The sequence below is a fragment of the Lepisosteus platostomus genome, chromosome 5, assembly GCF_059453375.1.
Source record: "Lepisosteus platostomus isolate fLepPlt1 chromosome 5, fLepPlt1.hap1, whole genome shotgun sequence".
Taxonomy (NCBI): domain Eukaryota; kingdom Metazoa; phylum Chordata; class Actinopteri; order Semionotiformes; family Lepisosteidae; genus Lepisosteus; species Lepisosteus platostomus.
In genome coordinates, this window is record NC_142615.1 from 51021575 (window position 1) to 51042516 (window position 20942).

The 20942-nt window shown below is 39.8% G+C and overlaps 1 pseudogene; it reads right to left on the bottom strand.

The window, feature by feature from the left end:
* Positions 1-988: 988 nt before the first annotated feature.
* LOC148668889 (uncharacterized) lies at positions 989-20793 on the bottom strand (annotated as a pseudogene).
* Between the last annotated feature and the right edge of the window lie 149 nt (positions 20794-20942).

A 20942-nucleotide genomic window follows, 5' to 3' on the forward strand; every position in this document is an offset into this window, starting at 1 on the left:
ACTGGCTTATGGGTATTAAATCTGTCATTAAACAAGTCTCTTATTTCAATTTCTGCTGTTGAAATTCCTATTGGTCTTTCATAGCCTATGCTGGAAATGTTGAAGTTTCCCATCAAATGCTTAATGTTTTGCACAAGAGTTGTTTTATTATGAAAAAAAATTGTTAAATCATAATCAATCATAATGTATATCTGCATTTGTTGGCTTTTAATGAGTTTTACCCACATAGATTCAGGGACTTGATTCCTCTTGCTGAAGTTCCTGTACCTGAATAGTCTGTCTTACAGTTTATATATATATACAGTATAGTGTTCCACCTCCCCCTAAATCCATCTTACCTGTCTCTCTGAAACAATGTGGTGGATTCTATTTCATCTCATTTATTTCTGATACTCGTGGCCCTGAAGTACAGTATGAGAACTAAACTATCCAATCATTTGTTTTGTGCTCTCTTTAGTTTTGTCTTGGTCTTTGTGAAAAGGCGGTGAGACCAGTCAAAATGGAGAAACAAACCCCAGCGGTTAATGGATGGGTGCTTACAAAAAACAACGCAAAGTTTACTGCCATTGTCCTAATTGAACTCCCAGATCCACATTGACACATCGGCCATTTTGGTAGGAGAACAGTCAAAAACCTGGGACAAAAACTACCACTGGCCTTATTCAATTTTTACATCTACTGATGTCACAAAGTCTTCTCTTGCTTGTCAGTGATTCTTACTGCTTTTGAAGGAACAGGGGAAGGTTTATAAACAGGGTTTATTCTGTGCTGAAAAGAAAAGAGACCTAATGTGTCGGCTGTGGAGCTTCTTCAGGTGTCATTTATTGCTTCTGTCCATCATTACACGAGTTCTTGGGCTGATTCTTATTTGTGAGCCAGTCGTGCATCCAGGCTTCACTTTCACAATGAACACAAAAACAAAGCTTTCATTTCAGGCATTTTGAAATGATTTTTATTCATATCTATTTTGAAAATTGGCTCCATCTTGATAAGTACTATGTGATGGTTTGAATTGATTAAAAAATAGGAAATACAAATTGGGAAAAAAAATGGAAATAGTGTTTGAATTTATTTTAAAAAAATGGAAATAAAAAATAAACATCGTTGAAGTTGGAACAATAAATATTTCCCAACTCTGCTATTAGCCCCACTGTAAAGAATGACCAGGGCAAAGAAACTGTCAGTGAGCCTGACCTTCTCTATGACACTAAACTTCACTAAACCAGGTTCATTTCTGTATGCATGGCTTTACATTAATGATCAGTCTGTGAAAAGTGGGGCTTGGTTTCTTTTAGGGGAGAGATGTCTTCAGTTGAGATGGGGAGATTTCAGTCAAAACACAGACTCTGAACACATTGAATTATTTGAGCTTGTTCCTTCTTCTGAAGATTTCCAATTTTCTCCTTGAATCCAGGTTTATGTTCCTCCATCTCCTTGGAAATCAGGAGCTCAATGTAATCTGTTGCAGATAGAGGATTGGGCTTCAACGCAATCTCTTCTAATCTGCTTACACACTCATGTGATTTCTGAAGGAACATCTCGACTTTCTTTTCGGTTTCATCCAAATCACGCTGCAATTCTGCTAACACCATTTCTGCATTCATTGTAGCCCCGCACACTTGCTCATACTGTGCTTTTTGTTCTTGATAGGTGCGTTTTACTGTCTGGATGTAGTTTACTTTTTCTCTGATGTGCAGGTCCACAGTGCACATTCCAGGACAGACTGTACATTCAGTCACATTACATCACACCACTTTAGGACAATAGCCCAAGAACAGTTGTCATGGCAAGTCATTTTGCAGCGGTTGCAGTTATTTGAGTAGTAGTCCGTGTCCTTCTTTTCCTTCACTGATACCGGTACTGTGTAAGTGAAATTTTTGTTTTCCTCCATCTTGTCTGTTTTTTTCGAATTCTTGCCAAGTCCGTCTGAGCTCCTCTTGTTTATTTAATGCAGCATTGATCTGGGGCTGCAGTCCCTCCACACAGGCCTGCAGCTGTTTGCGCTCTTTCAGAACCTCCTGGGTTAACTGCAAACTCTTTGGCTCCATTTCATTCACTGCCTCAAAAAATGTTTTCATGCTTTTTTCACCTAATTTCCAGAACATTTCGTCAAAGTTCTCATCATCATCATCATCGCTGTCTTTACTGGATTGTTTCTTGCTGTTACAAACAGAGTACAGGGCAGAGTTGTTGAATTTGAAGTGAACCGGTTTACCCTTCTTATCTTTAATATAAGGAATAGCTGCAGCATTTATGGCTTCAAGAACAGCAGGAGGTTTTCCATCTGCAAATGTTACAATTATCATGATGTTTTTCTCGATGTCCTTTCCAAATATTGACAGGATAGAGTCAAAAATATATCTCTGGGTAGGTGTGAGACGGACTTGTGATGCCTGGACACAAAGCACACCGCATCGATCATGTGAACACCCTTTGGCGATTTGAACAGCTCGCGCAAACTTTCAGTGATAATTCTGTCTTGCTCAATCCCTCTAGTGTCTCCAAACCCTGGAGTATCAATTATAGTCAGGGAAAAGCTGTACACCACCTGCTATAAAGATACATATTGTAATACTTTCGGGTTTGGATAGGAACGGACACAAGAACTCAGACTTGCGGAGTTAAAGGAAGTGAAAGCCTTTATTTATCTTCTCCGTCACCACCTGCTAGCCCGGCTCTCCCACGCCCCCGCCCGCCAACAATGCGAGCCAACACACCGCCCGCATGCCCAAGAGAGAGAGAAAAGAGAGAGAGAGTAAGACTACAGAATATGTCAATATTTTATAATATGTCTTTGTTGTAAATGTCTGTAATATGTCTGTAGATTTTATTTTACTTTTATTTTTTGTTTTGTTTAATGTAAATATAATTACTTTCATTTGCTTTGCCAACACTGATTGTACCCATCGGTCATGCTAATAAAGCCCCTTGAATAGAATTGAATTGAGAGAGGAGGTGGGCGAGCGAGAGAGTTTTTTGTCCTCTGTCAAAAAAAAACAAATCACACCTTGCTAATACATTTGCGGTCTTTTCAAAGTATGTGCTGTCCCTTGACAAAACAAGGCTCGCCAGATAATGTGAATCGAAACCTGTTTTTTCTAGCTTTTAAAGTCATGCGATGTATAAGCACGAACACATCATTTTATCTTACATATAAAAAAATACATATATATATATAATATAGCTCCCAAACAAACAAACGCAAATGTGTTTTATTCACTCATAATCTGACACTTTCAGGAAGACTAAGGAAGGACTAAGGAAATTGTCATCTGTTGTTGAAGCACTGTGAGCTTGGTGACTTTGAGACCACTTGTTATCCCAGGTTGTTTGAATCGCCACAATTCAAATAGAGAAAAAAGAGCTGACTGACAAGATTTCAGATGTGGCTGTCAATGTTGTATTGAAAAAAAACACGTTGCCCGAAGTTAGTTGCATTGCTTGAAAAATAATTTTATTTCGAGAGACTGGATAAGTAATTCAAGTGTTTTTTTTTAACTTCCTGAAAAACAAGTAATAATTTAACAATATGTGCAAAAGTTTTATGATATGTCTGTGTAGTGTATCTTATTTGCCTGTCCTGGCTGTGCTCTCTCGCTCGCCCTCCCCCTCTCAATTCAATTCAATTCAATTCAAGGTGCTTGACAGATGGGTACAATCAGTGTTGGGTATTTACTTTGTAATCTGTGGTCCTTTTAACTGTTTTTACATCTACTGTATTGCTTTGAGATGCCACTTTCAAAGGTGATATATAAAATCAAGGCTTTAACTCCGCAAGTCTGAGTTCTTGTATCCGTCCTATCCGAACCCGAAAGTATTACAATATGTATCTTTATAGCAGATAGTGTACAGCTTTTTAGTATAGATTACACTTTTCTAAAATGTATTTAAAAAATAAAAATGATTACAATTTAATCTTTCCACGTTTGATCCCAAGAAAAATAAATCTAAATGGGGAGAAAGCAATGCTGAAAGTTTATTAAGATACTTAGAAGACAAAGATATCAATTTATGTTGCATTTGTCTGATTCTGAATCAAAAAACGCATATATTTAAACACGCGTTTGCGATTTAAATCAAAATAAATGTTTATATTGTAACGCATAGGTGACTATTCATTGTTAAAATGACTTAAATTCGATCATGTTGATATTCAGAAATATAAATTTGTTTGGTGCGAGTGAGGTTTTATTTAATCTCTGACCCAGGGAAAAGTTTTATTTTTTCAAAGAAATGTTTGTTTAAAAAAAAAAAGTCATGGATCCAGCTGGATTCAAACACCCAACATGTGATGTGTGAGTCAGGAAGCTAACCCACAGCACCACTGGCAAGCTCATATAAGGAGTGTTGAAAAAGCCCTACAGAAACACTATCAACAGACAATGTACATCTTGTACTATTCTTGTGCTGCGGTACATGAATATAATTATATCGTTATTAATTTCTTTAGATACGCGATTCCATATTATATTCCCTTTTAATCAAATTCTAAAAGTATGCTTGTTGACTCCGGTATCACGTTAGTTAAAGACTTCGATGCTTAAAATGTTTAGGGAGAAATAGAATACTGGTGTGTATTTTTTCTTTAAAGTATCGAGACCAGTCATATACTGTTTATGTTCCAAAATTAATATCGTTTATGGCCTTCACAAGCGTTACAGTATGATCCAATTCTTTTTATGCTCAGATACTAAGATTTACCTTTAGTGGTAAAATTCCAAATGAATATTCAATGCTAAAACGGGCACAGTAAAGACATTTACTGTAAATCTTTCCATGACCGACCAACGGACCACGAGTGCCCCTGTCAGTCAACCAATCACGTACTGCGGTATTTTGCGTCATCGCACGTCACGATGCGCGAAGCCGTAGCCAATTACCTCCGGTACGTGTCTGTACCGCGCACTTTGAATAGCTGCAGCTGTACACCTACACACTCACACACATTTACAGACACAACACACATTATACACACAATCAGACACTCATACACTCACAGATACACACCCACACACTTACTCACACACATTCACAGACACACAAATAAACACTATATACACACATAGACACCGCATACACTCTTAGATACAGATACACTATAACTAACACTAATGCAATAGTGCTAATATTACAACAGCAACACTAACACAGTAACACAATAACACCAAAACTTACACTATCATTGTTACTAACACTAACACTGACAAAAACTACTACTAGACTAATAATGCTTATGATAACAGTAATAATTTCATGAAAACGAACATGATGATGAGTGTTAATACTCTGAAACTAACAGCATAATTATCACGAATACTAACACGAATACTAGCATTAATACTAAAACTATCACTAATGCTATCATCATTAATAATCACATAGACACTACACACACTGACAGACATACCCACACATACACTTACAAATATAAAACTACATACTGACAGACACCACACATTCACAGACACACCATACAAACACATTCACAGGCATGCATTCACACACACAGATACCACAAACACACTTATCTACAGATACAAGATGACTAACACAAATAGAAATACTACTAATATTACAACAGTATGACTATCACTAACACTGACACAAACTACTAATAATAACAGTAATGCTATTACTAAAACTAACATTACTACTAGTGTTAATACTCGAACAGTAACTCTATAATTATAATTAATATTAATATGAACATTAAAACTAAAACGATCAGTAGCACTATCATCATTAATACTCACATGAACACTAGCATTAAAACTACCAGTTGTACTCTGACTAATATTAACATGAAGACACTGGTATTAGTATTAGTTGCTGGCCGTGACGTCTCTGTGACAAATGCGAGACACTTAGACGCGCGCAGTGACTGTCAATACCGTGCCTGTCGCCGCGGTTACCATTCTTATGATTTTTAAACACTGGAAAATGCATTTAAACTGTTACTTACATTAATTTATCAACTTGGAATATATTTTTCTGGGATACAGTAACCTAAATAATAATATGAATAATCATTATTTAATTTTGGATTAACCATTATTAACATATAACGCACAATGGTAATTGATCGATACAGTCTTTATTGACTGTTTTCTAGATATTCAAAGAGGGTCAAGAAAAGAATCAGTACTCACCAATTGGTGAAGTTAATCAATTATTCTACGGTTCTTCAGTTTAATTAATTGGTTGTGGATAGATAAGTGATCAATAAGTCTCCTTCGTGCGCTCTGCGCGCCTCCCGCGGTCTCTCTCTCTGTGATCCCGGCGCTCTGGCTGGTGTCTGTGACGTCACAGCCCTCTTTCTGACAGAGCAGAGCGCGTCTCCGCTGGAGGAGACTCCTGTCCGGAGCTCGGGGGCTTTTCTTACAGATATAACATCCCCCCCCAAAAAAAAGAACACACCGGGCTGTGAAGAGAAGTGATTTATTACAGTTGGAGGAGGAGAGTGACATACCAATGAATGAAATTCATTAAACAGGAATAAAAAATAGTTTATTTCGCAGATTAATGTGTTACAAAGCGTACCCATGTGGAGCAGTAGAGAACGAGCACAAGTCCCTGTAATAAGCGCTTTTAAATGTTTTAAACGAATCATCAGAGTACAGGAACCAGGAGGAACAGACTCCTGATCCTGGAGGTTAAAATGGGTATCCTGGTTTTATTTCCAGCCAGCAATTCTCAATTTCTCAATTCTCAATTTCATAGGTAGTCTGATGATTTAAATTAACTGTATAACTGTTATAACTGTTATAATAATTCATCTAATTGTAAATTTATAAGACTGTTAGACACTTGTGAGAGCAGCTGAATCCCAGGGCTGGTGTGGAATCACACACAGACAGATCTTCTGTGTGATCTGAGTCCCACTGCTCAGAGCTACAGACTGGTCAACTAGTCACTATTGTAGACATGACCATCGGATCATCAACTACTAATAATCAATATACTGATCAAAGTGTCAATACTGGTGTTTATTACATAAATACTAAGATAATTCCACACTCATGTGTGTTATAAAACATTTATAAAACATGTTTGTAGGCTGACATATGCGAAAAGACGAATTCCTAATGCAAGAAATTCTACAGGGCTAATAAAGAAACATTACATTATATTACATTAAAGAAAGTACAGTACAGTAATATTGAATGGCTGGAGGTCCTGGAAAGGGTTAATAGAAGCTTCTTGCTTCTGACCTGGAACAGAGCCCACAGCTGCCAGATCAGTGACCCCTGAGCCCAGTTCACAGAGAGGAGAACCAGGAGCTCTACTCTGTCTCTAAGAGGCTGTGAGGAAGGAGAAAAGGGGGAGATGTGACTTGAGTCCAGGCTGTTCTGTCTGATATTGTTCATGTAGCAGCACTGATTGTCTAAATATACTCTTGTTCTGGGTTGTCAGGATAGAGAACAGTATGGAGATGAGCTTATGTCCGAGTGTGAGTCTGAGCTGTGAATCTGACTGAGAAGAGAATAATGATTTTTTATTCTGCGTCTTTCTTCTTTGCCAAGTGGTGTTACATCCCCTTCAGATACTCTGCACAGACTGCCAGAGTGAGAGAAGAGGAGATAGAGATGGACAGATAAGAGCACACGCAGAGAGAGATATACATCTTGATTTACTTTGAAACAAGTCTTCATTTCCTTTCTGGAACAAGCGGTTTCTTAATTTCAAGAAAGTCATACAACTTCTTAAAAATAAAGTACAAATCTTGCTTATCAGGACAAAAGAAAATGCCAGTGATTTTTTTCTCCTTTTAACGAAAAGTGGAGAAAAACAACTGCAGTGCATCTCCGTCGGCTTGATTTAGCTCAATACAAGTATTCACTTCCTTTTCTGGAAATTACAACCTATGAAAGATGAAATAAAGTTCTTGGTTATTCTTGGTCAGTGCAGAAGAAATACTGCTGGCTGGCAGGAAAATGCCAGTATTTTATTTTCTTTAACTACAAACGTGTGAATGGTGAAAAGCAACAGGAGTGTGTCTCTGTGCAGCTGTTAAACAAAGGGCTGGTGGTTCAAGCCCACTCAGGGATGCGCTTCAGATTGTTCCCATGTGAACATAATCTCCGCTAAAAGTTAATTGGATTTCTTCAAAAAACCTTAACGCTCTTGAAATTTGCAGGAAGTATGTGTGTTTTACTCGTGTGGAAGTGAATCAAGTTAACAATAAAGTACCTAAGTCAATATCGCAATAGGCAATATCCAAGAAAACCATTTTCACGTGTGGAATTGTATTTTCATCTGGCTGTTGGGAGAATTCATTTATACACCCGTTGTATCCTTTGCAAAAATATTTTAAAATTAGAACACAGATTTGTTGGAGAACTTGACAATTCCTGACAATCATAATTAAATGAGCATTATACAAATGTGCGTTGATAGTTTATATATGTGTGACCTAGTGGTGAATAGCTGCCTGTTATGCCAAATCCACTAGATGGCGCTACCTATTAGATCGTGGTGTATCTGAGGCTGATACCGAGCCTTCTAGGGCTGAGCCTACTACCAGCTTCTCTTCTAGTGACCGTGTATTAAATGTACCTACTCCTGTTCCACGCAGAAGTCATAGAGCCAATGCTGGGGTGCACACTAATCCTTTTCATGAACCCAAGTCTGTCTGTAATGCGATCTCCTCTTCTAGAAGTCTTTTCCCAGATGAGAACAAACTTAAGTGCTGTCCTTTTTAGGGAGGCAGTCAAGGGGGTGAAAGGTTGATGGTCACCGGGAAGTTGGCTATGCAGCAGGGGACATTGTGACCTAGTGGTGAAAAGTATCAGAAGTATTAACAAGTATAAAGGGGTATTTCATAGGATTGAGACAAGATTAGCAAGATGGATATTAGATTTTAACTGAGTGCACTGAGGCCGTAGCCAGTTTCTAGACATCTACTCGGGTTAGGAATATCTGTTTACTGATTTGTAAGTAATGTGTTTAACAGGTTCCTTGTATTTTATGTTCCTTTATTCTTTACAGAGACTTATGTTTAGCTGTGAAATGGGTATAGCACCATTTGTTAAGTGTATTATACTAATTATCGTTGTAATGTAGTTCTCAGTGAGGGTAGAGCTGTGAGCGGCCTATTTCTGCACGCGCTGCGTGGTGAGTTGTTTAAACTTCAACTGTAATGTAATTTATATTTTGTTCAGTTTAGATGCGATTTTGTAACGGTCAGATGGAATGTTGAAACCGTAAAACTAAAATGTGTTTTTTATGTTTTCCTTCATGGTAGGAAGAGCCACTACTGTAATAGGGGTGTTTCCATAGGTTCTTGCAGCTGGTATCGCGGATCTTCCTCTCAGCCTCGTACATCTTTACACTCATTATAGGTGATGTTACACTGTCCTGTTTAAAAACCGTCACACTCTGTAACACACACAGGACTGAACAGGACAATTCCCCCACACTGCAACTACACTTCACTGAGCTCACAATACTGTTACACACAAGTGTGTTTTTCTATTATCACTCCACGCTTCTGAAAGCTTCTTCAATTAACCCGTTATATACTTCATAAATACAAGTATGAATAATTTTGCACAGAAACAGGGGAACTGGCTCCATTACTGGAGACTTTGAAACCAAACAAATTCTCTCTGACCGCTGGACGGTTTCTCACTTGTGACCCCAAACAGCTGGCGAAGGTTGCGAGGTGGGGAGCAGGTCAATAGTAGCTCAGACAGGTACTGAGGTGCCAAGCCCTGCTTGTATGTAAGAATGAGGATTTAGAAGTTGACAAGAAACGTGACAGGAAGCCATTGCAGGGACAGTAATGTGATCACTTGCACTAGGCCTGGTCAGGATTCTGGCTGCCAAATTCTGGTCATACTGAAGTTCGTTCAGTGTGGATTTAAATACCCCGGCATTACTGCAATCAATATGAGAGAAGACAAAAGCGTTGACCAGCTTTTCAGCAACAAAGGCTAAATAAAACATAGTGTGGAGGTATAGCTGAGATGGAAGAACAATGTTTTTACAATATTCTGCACCTGAGAGCCAAAAATCAAGCAAGGATTGGATATAACCCTAATGTTCCAGAACCGTACAATCAGCAGGGTTACTGCATTGGCTCCACAGAGTTCATGGGCCTTGTCTTGTGGCATTTTGTAAAGGAAATTGTAAGTCATGAAGGTTTTTATATCAGAAATGCAGTTTAAGAGTGCAGAGACAGCTACTTTAGTGTCAGGTTTAGCGTGGGCATACTGTAGGTTTAAGTATCATAGAAATGGTAATTCAGTCCATGGGAATTTAATGTTCTCTGTGGTTCCTCTCTCTGTTATAAAGTGGTTAATTGCAATGAGGTGATTGTTAAACTGAACTGCAACAGCACACTCTTAGATTTTCACAAAGAGGCAAGTTAGATATAATTCAATTCAATTCAATTTATTTTTATATAGTGCCTTTCACAACAAGGTTGCCCCAAGGCGCTTAACAATACAATTGACAATACATTTTGTCAATACAGAACAGAAGACAATGGAGGAGAGGAACCAAAAACTCCTTAGTAAGGAGAGAAAAAACCTCAAGTGGTCCAAAGCCAACTAGTTGCCCTATCCCTTTGGGCACGCTAATATTATATTAGAATTATTTGAATACTGAGATTGACTCTGCATCCCAAATATGGGGTGGGAGACTATTCCATAAGCTAGGGGCCCTGTAACTAAGGGCTTTACTGCCAACTGTTTTTTATTAATGGAATATGTAGAAGACCTGCATTCTGTGATCTAAGCAGGCGACTTGGATGGTATACATTAATAAGTTCCATTAGATAGACAGGTGCCTGATCTCTGAGAGCCTTGTAAGTAAGTAGAAGGATTTTGAAGTCCACCCTGTACCTGACAGGAAGCCAATTGAAGAGAGCTAAGTATGGGGGTTATATGGTCTACTCCTAGTAACAATTCTAGCTGCTGCATTCTGAGTTCACAGTAAGGTGTTGAAAGAGTGGTGGGTGCTCCCTGTTAGTAGGCCATTGCAGTTATCTAACATGCTGTATACCAGTGCATGTATTCTCTGTGTCTTGAATGGAGAAAAACTGCCTTAGTTTTGCAATATTTCTTGTAGGAAGCATGTTTTAGATACTGTTTTAACATGAGAGTTAAATGAGAGCCTTGTGTCTAATATGACACCTAGGTTACATGCTGAGTCTCTGAGGCAAAGTTTTAAATCCTCTGAGTTAAGTGCTGAAGTTATAGCAGTCCTATCAGTATTGTTTCCTCCAAACAACAAAACCTCAGTTTTATCAGAGTTAAGTAACAAAAAGGTTTCACACATTCAAGTCTTTACTTCATTAATGCAATTAAATAAAGTGATAATAGACGAATTGTCATTAAGTGTAAGCAAAATGTACCTTTGAGTGTCATCAGCATATGAATGAAAGTTAATATTATGTTTTCGGATTATCCTACCTAGCACCAACATGTAGAGAGAGAAAAATATTGGTCCCAGTATTGATCCTGTGGTACCCCAAATTGAACATGTAACAGTAATAGTGTCATCCTTTTGGAACTTTAATCTATTTGGGATAACCAATGTCAAAAATCACCATAATGCTGGAAACGAATAGACTCAACAGTGCAATCTTCCACTTTTGTGGTGCTATTTCAAGCTAGCTTTGTACTTTTAAGTCTTAGAACAAAGGTTAGAACAAAGGTTAGATTACAGCACTCACCCACAGTCTCATGACACATCACACAGTGACACACCACAGCTCATGACACATAGAGCTACTTTTGACATTTCTAAAGGAGGAAATGTATTTTGTTCAGACTTTACTCTTCCCATCCTTTTACTAAACTCTTCCTCAAACTCTTATACAGTAAATTTTGTACATAGACACACAGTACCCTGGCTCCAAACCAGTATCATCTCTAGACTTTATGAAAATTTGAAAATGGGGTCCTTCTATGGGTGACCGGTGAAGTCACAATATGTAGTGTCATAGTGTCCACATACTTGAACTGCACCAGTACAGTTGGCTCAAAACCAGTATAAGCTTCAACCAATACACTTGGCTCCACACTAGAATGAGCAGCACACCATTCAATATACTCTCAATATCTGTTGCTCCACTGCAAAATCATCTTCTGTTACCCACTGAAATGCCACTTTGAACCTCCTACTTGATATTGCAGACACCAAGATTGCTTGTCTTTCACTCCAATGACCAGCAGATCCTTCAATCTGTAAGTGTAGGACACTCCGTTCAATCTAAAGAGACACAGTTCCTCCAGCCTGGCAGTGTAGTTCATTTCCTTCCGCTCAGTTTGCTCTTCTCCACACTAATTCCAATATAATTTCTATAACATCTATAACATGGTGATCACTTCTGTACACAATAATTTAAATGAGGCCTCACTAGTGCATTCTACAGTTTTAATACCACTTCCCATAATTTTAATTATTCAATTTTCACTACAACTAAACATTTTGTTTTCCTTTTTAACTGCTTCCACACAGCGTCCAGAAAATGTGAGCAGAATGTTTCAGTTCTGGATTCAAAATTGAAAAAAACAAACACATAGTGGTCCCGGCTTAATTCAACACGTTCTCCATGTGTTAGTAGGACAGAGTGCCTCATCCTTGCAATTTCCCAATATCCCCTGTGCCCTTGAGATGCGTCACAAACCAGTCTTAGTTGACAGCAACAGGGGAACAGGTCGTTTCTGTACTGTGTTCAAGTATGTGGACACAATGACACGATGTGTTGTGACACAGCAGAGTACATTTTTTTTCTGAAACTCCACCAGTCACCCATAGAAGGAACCGATTTTCTTCCTCCACAAATCTTCTTCCTCCATAAAAAGGCATGTGGCACCTGGATCAGTGGTTAAAACTGATCCTATTTCCAGATCAGTGATAAAAGTTCCTCATATGGTTGCATGGTGTTCAATCCAAATATCATTCTCTCAACCACCCTCTAAAAATACTCTCATTATTACAGTGTACACTATGTGAATGAGTCTCCATGAACACTCTATGGACACAGTGTATGATCACAGTATAGAAACTCTCTGGAGAGGAAAGTGCAGTTCTCTAATCCACAAGGTCACTAAGATATTTGACAATATGAATAAAACATACTGTAGGCTAATGGTTTTTTTAAGATGTGTTCTATTGTGTGTGCAGATACCCTACATTTTTCATACATATATATTGTGTATTATCCATTAGCCATTCAAAAGTATCAGTGTCAGATGATCTGCTATACAATGTCAGATGGTGCACTCTGCCTGCAACCATCATTTGTAGCCAGTAAAGTGACTCACTGATTCCAGGTAAAAGATGTACTCTGCAGAGAGCTGTCTGAGTTCTGTTCTCAGACTGACTCTTCCAGCTGGGAAGTGTTACACTTTGGCAAAGTGGAAGAAATCCTAAAGCCTATCGAGTAATGAGAGAATTCATACATGAGATAAAGACTAGTTTATTGAAAAGAGGCATTAACACGAGCAAAGAGTTGATGTACCTGAAAGGATGAGGTCTCATGGAAACATCTGAAGCCAAGCAATGATGGAAGATTCCGAGGAGGATCTGCAATAATGGACAGGAGCAGTGGGAGTGGTCCAGGCAGGTGACGGTGCAGCACAGCAGGACTGGACAGGATAAGCAGGAACAAGACTGGAAATGACCAAAAGTGCACAGACCACCAGGTAAGCAGGAACTGGACCAGGAACAGAAGAAGAAGTGTGCAGGATCGCCAGAAAGCAAGATGAGACTAAAACATGGAAAATAACAGATCAAGACAGAGTGCAGAAACAACATTCAATAAAGAAAGTTATATATTTTTGGCTAAAATCAACATACTAATTATTATAGAAAATGCGAGTTCATTCCTGACCTTTATACCATGTTAAGAGAAACATTATCCAGTTTCAAACTGGAAATCAGTTAAAAGCAGATTCATATCAGCAGGGTAACAATCCATACCCTGAGTGAACACTCCTGGACATTGGTATCACTCTACTTGCTCCAAGAGGAAATACCGTAGAAGGACTGGACTGCTGAATTTCGTAGGCCTCTTTATGGGAAGTAGTTTCAAGGGTGTTTCTCAATAGTGCAGTTATAAAAGAAAGGAAGCTTGTAGTGTTTGAGCAGCACAACATTGATTTTACCTTTGGCTTTGACAGTACTGAAGCTCTAATAGGCCACATACATTTTAATTTTAAAAGAATCTTCAAAAGTTCAGTCAACGGTCTATAATCTAGAATCTGTCATCCCAGCCATCCTACTATTTCAGATCTGTCATCAAGTCTCTGACCGCCTGAGTCGGTGTGAACAGGCCCCTCAACAGATATTTTGCTTTGCCAGTTGTAGTTAATAAGACCACGATTCCAGGAAGTGCAAATATATTTCTATTGTTGCAGACTTCGCTAGGTTCATTTTTAGAATGCCACTCATTGGAAATATGATATGCTTTGTTTGATGACCTGCTTAAAAAACTCTTATCTTATCTCCACAGAGCCATGATATCAATAAATATATACAGCCTCATTTTGAAAGTGAAAGGGTAGCTGTATCCGAGTTTGGGGGCATTGTGAAGTTGAAATTTCATTGTAACACGAGGTTCTTGAGTGGTGAGAGCAAAACTACTATTCCCATACTTTCTGTTCTTCTACAAAGTGCTTGTTGTGAAGAGGTCATGTTCATTCTCTTAATGGCTAAGGTCATGGGCTGTGAAAGCCAAGTCGGCCCAGCAAACAGTAACGAGAAGAGATGAGCCATTGCTGATTGCTTCTTTATTACCCCCTCTCACACTATGATAACTGGTACAAACAAAATAGTAGTTTCACTATGACAGGTTAGAACACAAACAAAACATTGCTCTCTATCAAAGTCACCTGGAGATCTCCTCTCTTGTATTCATCAAAAACTCAAATATCACCAAATGTCAGAGTCATTTTTTTAAATTTATGTATAATGAATGAACAGTGCCTGCACACATGCTTTAAAGAACTCAAAATCAGGTTTTGACATATATCATCATATGTTGAAAATGGGTGTTGAGCATCCTTTTTTTGTCTGAACACTGAAGAGGCAGGAGAAGGACATGAAGTAGTAAGAAAAGAAACACACACAGTCAGTGCTAAAAATATCAGAGTTGATTTTCCTCTTTCTCTTTCTTGAGGCGATCCTTGACACGAACAATTTTGCTCAGAGCACTTGAGCTCACAGGAGTCGGTTCTCTAGGACAAGTGGAAAGGAACAACCTTCAATAAAGAAAGTAATTCATGAGTCAAGGGGAAGAGTTTTATATTTTGTGCTGATATCAACATGCTAAACAACGTAGAAAACGTGAGTTCATTCCTGAACTTTATACCATGTTAAGAGAGGAATGATCCAGTTTCAAAACTGAAATCAGATAAAAGAAGGATGATAGCTTTTTGGGGGAAACCTGCATTTCCATTAATCAAGGTAATAAATACTGATGGGTTCAAGAGCTGTCAAGCAACCGTCCAGATATCTGAAACAGAAGTATAAATTTGAACATCGACACTAAGTACAGAGCAACAATATTTACACTTCTATGTCTGCCTGTGCTCAGTGTCACCAGAGAAAAGCTCCTCAAGCAAGCGTTCAGTAGTTCTAGGGATTTCCTTAAATACCTGCTTACTGTTTAGCTTTACTAAACACCGGAACAGAGTTTAGACTGGAATAGACAAGAAGGGGGGATCTTACAGTACCATCTAACATGCAAATTCCATGGGCTCTTGAGCGTAGCTTGAGCCTTGCTCCTTGGGAATAAGCTACCTGGTGCAGATCATGAGGTCAACAGCCAGCAGATTCATATCAGCACGGTAACAATCCATACCCTGAGTGAACACTCCTGGACATTGGTTATTATCACTCTACTTGCTCCAAGAGGAAATACCATAGAAGGACTGGAGTGCTGAATTTCTTAAGCCTCTTTATAGGCAGTTAGTTTCACAGGCATTTCTTATAAGTGCAGTTGTAATAATAATAATAATAATAATAATAATTGCTTACACTTATATAGCGCTTTTCTGGACACTCCACTCAAAGCGCTTTACAGGTAATGGGGACTCCCCTCCACCACCACCAATGTGCAGCATCCACCTGGATGATGCGACGGCAGCCATAGTGCGCCAGAACGCTCACCACACATCAGCTATCAGTGGGGAGGAGAGCAGAGTAATGTAGCCAATTCATAGAGGGGGATTATTAGGAGGCCATGATTAGTAAGGGCCAATTGGAAATTTGGCCAGGACACCGGGGTACACCCCTTCTCTTTTCGAGAAGAGCCCTGGGATTTTTAATGACCACAGAGAGTCAGGACCTCGGTTTTACGTCTCATCCGAAGGACGACGCCTGTTTACAGTATAGTGTCCCCATCACTATACTGGGGCATTAGGACCCACATGGACCACAGGGTGAGCGCCCCCTGCTGGCCCCACTAACACCTCTTCCAGCAGCAACCTTAGTTTTTCCCAGGAGGTCTCCCATCCAGGTACTGACCAGGCTCACACCTGCTTAGCTTCAGTGGGTTGCCAGTTGTGAGTTGCAGGGTGATATGGCTGCTAATAGATAGGAAATTTGTAGTGTTTGACAGCAGAACATTGATTTTATCTTTGGCTTTGACAGTACTGAAGCTCTAATAGGCCACATACATTTTAATTTTAAAAAAAGTGACTTCAAAAGTTCAGTCAACGATCTATAACCTAGAATCTGGCATCACAGCCATCCTTCTATTCCAGATCTGTCATCAAGTCTCTGACTGCCTGAGCTTGTGTGAACAGGCCCCTCAACAGATATTTTGCTTTGCCAGTTGTAGTTAATAAGACCACGATCCCAGGAAGTTCAAATATATTTCTATTGTTGCAGATTTCGTTAGGTTCATTTTCAGAGTGCCTCTCATTGAAGATATGATATGCTTTGTTTGATGACCTGCTTAAAAAAACTCTTATCTTATCTCCACAGAGCCATGATATCAATAAATACATACAGCCTCATTTTGAAAGTGAAAGGGTAGCTGTATCTGAGCTTGGGGGCATTCTGAAGTTGAAACTTCATTGTAACACGAGGTTCCTGGGTGGTGAGAGCAAAACTACTGTTCTCAAACTGTCTGTTTTTCTACACAGTGCTTGTTGTGAAGAAGTCAAGCTCATTCTCTTAATGACTAAGGTCATGGATTGTGACAGCCACGTTGGCCCAGAAAACAGTAACAAGAAGAGATGAGCCAGGGCTGATTGCTTCTTTATTACCCCCTCTCAGACTATGAAAACTAGTACAAACAAAATAGAAGCATCACTATGACAGGTTAGAACACAAACACAGCATTGTTCTCTATCAAAGTTACCTGGAGTTCTTTTCTCTTGTATTCATCTAAAACTCAAATGTCACCAAACGTCAGAGTCATTTTTTTTACGTTTATGTATAATGAATGAACAGTGCCTGCACACATGCTTTAAAGAACTCAAAATCAGGTTTTGACATATATCCTCATGTGTTGAAAATGGGTGTTGAGCAACATTCTTGTCTGAACACTGAAGAGGCAGGAGAAGGACATGAAGTAGTAAGAAAAGAAACACACAGAGACAGTGCTAAAAATATCAGGGTTGATTTTCCTCTTTCTCTTTCTTGAGGCGATCCTTGACATGAACGATTTTGCTCAGAGCACTTGAGCACACAGGATTCGGTTCTCTAGGACAGGTGGAAAGGAACCTTCAATAAAGAAAGTAATTCATGAGTCAAGGGGAAGAGTTTTATATTTTGTGCTGATATCAACATGCTAAATAATGTAGAAAACGTGAGTTCATTCCTGAACTTTATACCATGTTAAGAGGGGAAAGATCCAGTTTCAAAACTGAAGTCAGATAAAAGGATGATAGTTTTTTTGGGGGAAACCTGCATTTCCATTAATCAAGGTAATAAATACTGATGGGTTCAAGAGCTGTCAAGCGACCGTCCAAATATCTGAAACAGAAGAGTAAATTTGAACATACACACTAAGTACAGAGACACAATATTTACACTTCTATGTCTGCCTGTGCTCAGTCTAACCAGAGAAAAGCTCCTCAAGCAAGTGTTCAGTAGTTCTGGGGCTGTCCTTAAACACCTGCTTACTGTTTAGCTTTATTAAACACCGGAACAGAGTTTCTGTTAATTCCTGTTTCATTCAGAGAATCTTTTTTAAAAAATTGCTGGTGATCTTAGTTTTGCATCGGTTTTGGGTCTGTAGTAGAAGTAGTTTTACAAGAGTTAACATAATCATGTTCGAGACGGATCTGTTCCCCGCCCCACCAACTCCCACCAGCCCAAGTCTAGGCAGCCACCTTCCTTCCAACCAGTCCCCCAGGATTCAGTCATCATGAATTTGGAGGAGATAAAAGGGGGCTGCCCCAAACTTTACATTCACAGTCAGTCAGCACCCTCTTGCCGAGGACCTCTGTGCACTGTCCCATCACTGTCCTCAGGCGCAGGCTGATAGTCTCCCATCCTGAGGGTCCGGCTGTCTTGATGCCCAGCCCTCAGTGAGGCAGGAAAGGAACCCCACAATGGCAGGCGGGGTCTAGCACTCCTCCGGGTTTTCCTGCCCCCTTTAGGTTGCTCTTCTCCTGTTTCCCGACAGCTTCTGGCTCTGGCGCCCAACACCTCCTGGGCGATGTCCACAGTGGTAAGTAGGTGACCTGTCTTCGCTGCTCTACTGGTGTAACACCGGTGGCCATCTCCTCCTCCCCACCCGATTCCTCTGATGTGGCCCCTGTTGCCCAGCAGGGAGCACCCTTCTGAACGTGCCCACCGGTCTCCTCAAACACAGCATTGACCATGTAGCTGTATTGCTGGTCAGCAAAGCCTGTCAGACCTTCCCCTCCCGGGCCATGGCAAGGTGGCCTGCCATCTCCCCCTGGGACCAGCCATTCTCCCAGGCCACTCACCGAAACTGATACTGAAACTGATACGGGAAATAGTCCCCTCTCTGTTGGGCACAAGCCAACTGTACATATCATATACAGATCCTATGCATCTGCGTCTGCATAGGATCCTTACACTGATACTTTTATTCCATATTCTCAAAGGACATTGATCACCAGTGGAGACACTGATCCACTGAAACCCAGTGGATTTCTTTAGTATGAACAGTGGAAACTACATGGATTTAAAACTAAAAACTGGAGGCACTACTTTACTCATAGGGTGATGGAAAGGTGGAACAAACTACCCAGCCATGTTGTTAAAACTGATACCCTGCTTCCTTTCAAGACACAGCTGGATGAGATCATCTGATGCATTAATTACTACCAAATGGGCTAGATGGGTCTCTAACTCTTCTTTTGTTCTTATGACCAACCACTGGGAGAATTTGCAGAGATGGTTTTGGATAGATTTTATGTTGAAATCAGTTTAGAGAGCAGGGAGTGGGAGTGATGGAGATTCTGGTTTTATTACAGCAAGCAGAAGAATAAGAGGAGCCTGGTCTAGATTATTTAGGTCTTCCTCGGGTCAGAACAGGAACCAAATGTGCTCACTCAGTCCACCTAGATTTAATTTCTAACAGTGGCTGCACCGGTGGAGCCATTCTAGCTCTTGGCACTTAAGGGTGGGACACCTGCTGGGGGAACTGGCGCATCTCTGAGTCCAACAGGTGCTGTAACGAATTTGGGTTCTCGGGCTTGTGCCCCCTCCGCTCCCAGTTCCTCTCTCTACCACATGGGCGCAAACCATCACTCAACAGGGGTCTTGCCGTCTTCCTCAGCCCGGGCAGCCAACATCCGTGTTATGCGCAGGGGCATATTTATTACAGTATCTTTTATTTATAAGCGCCTGCGAATTAAGGTTTTCTAAACAGGGAAAGCAGGGAAAATATATATATTTTTTCCTGTTATGAAATTTGAATGTAAACGATGCAGGACGGAACCATTAGATTGAGGATTACATTATTGTATAACAAATTCAGGCAATCCAAAAACCACAAACTGTCCTAGCCTGATTATTTTAACACTGCTGAAAATCCAAACTTTCTGTTAAATACGTATTTCAGGCAAAGAGCGGGTATAATGTAGTGTAACAGGGTTCAGGCGGGCGCCCTTGCTTGAACCCAGGACTCCGCCGTCACTCAACAGGGACCCAGCCCGGTGACCTAAAGAGAGATCTCTCCCTAGCTTAGCAGCTGTGGTCCAGCTATTACAGGGAAGGGCGGTGGCGTCACCGCTCTGGTAAGCCGGCTTTTACACAGTGCCTGTCGGCCGTATGCGTTACAGTAATTTATTTTTTGAGAATGCAATCTTCGATTAAACGACTTATACAATATGTAAGAAGTTGTCAAATATTTAATATAATTTTCACAGCAATGTATAAAAGTTTTTTAAGCAACAGTACATTAACCCTTGCAACGCTAAGTCTATTAGTCTTACCCTGAAGGCATGAGATGAGTCTGAATGTGACATTATGAAGAAATCAAAATATTAATTCCGCTCTCTTTCACAACTAGAAACATGCAAACGTAGCTTAAATCGCTCTCACATCCTCTCCTCCGTCTTTTAAGGAAACTATAACAAAAGTAAAAAAAAAAAACGACTGATCGTATAAGGGTACTAAAACTTGAGGTAGGAACTTCAAGCGCTCGACGGAAAGATCGTTTATCAGGCATTGCTGTTGCAGATCTCGATATTATTTTATGCATCAGAGCATGTAGATCAGTCTAGTTCTGTCAATCACTACTTTGTTTTAAATGGCTAGTTTATTTTAAACCGCCGGTAGTTTAAAGGAAAGCGTGGCTGCAGCTCTTGGTGTAACTGTTGATCGCGAACTTGAACTCACCTGGGACATGCCTGCAGGTCTGTACAGAATCCACTGATATCCGCTCTTCTTCTCTGCGGCAATGGACTATGCTATGGCTATAAGAAACGGAAACCTGCTTCAGAGAAGTAAAGTAAGCTGTTTGTATATTTATAAAAAAATGCTATTGATAACTAGAA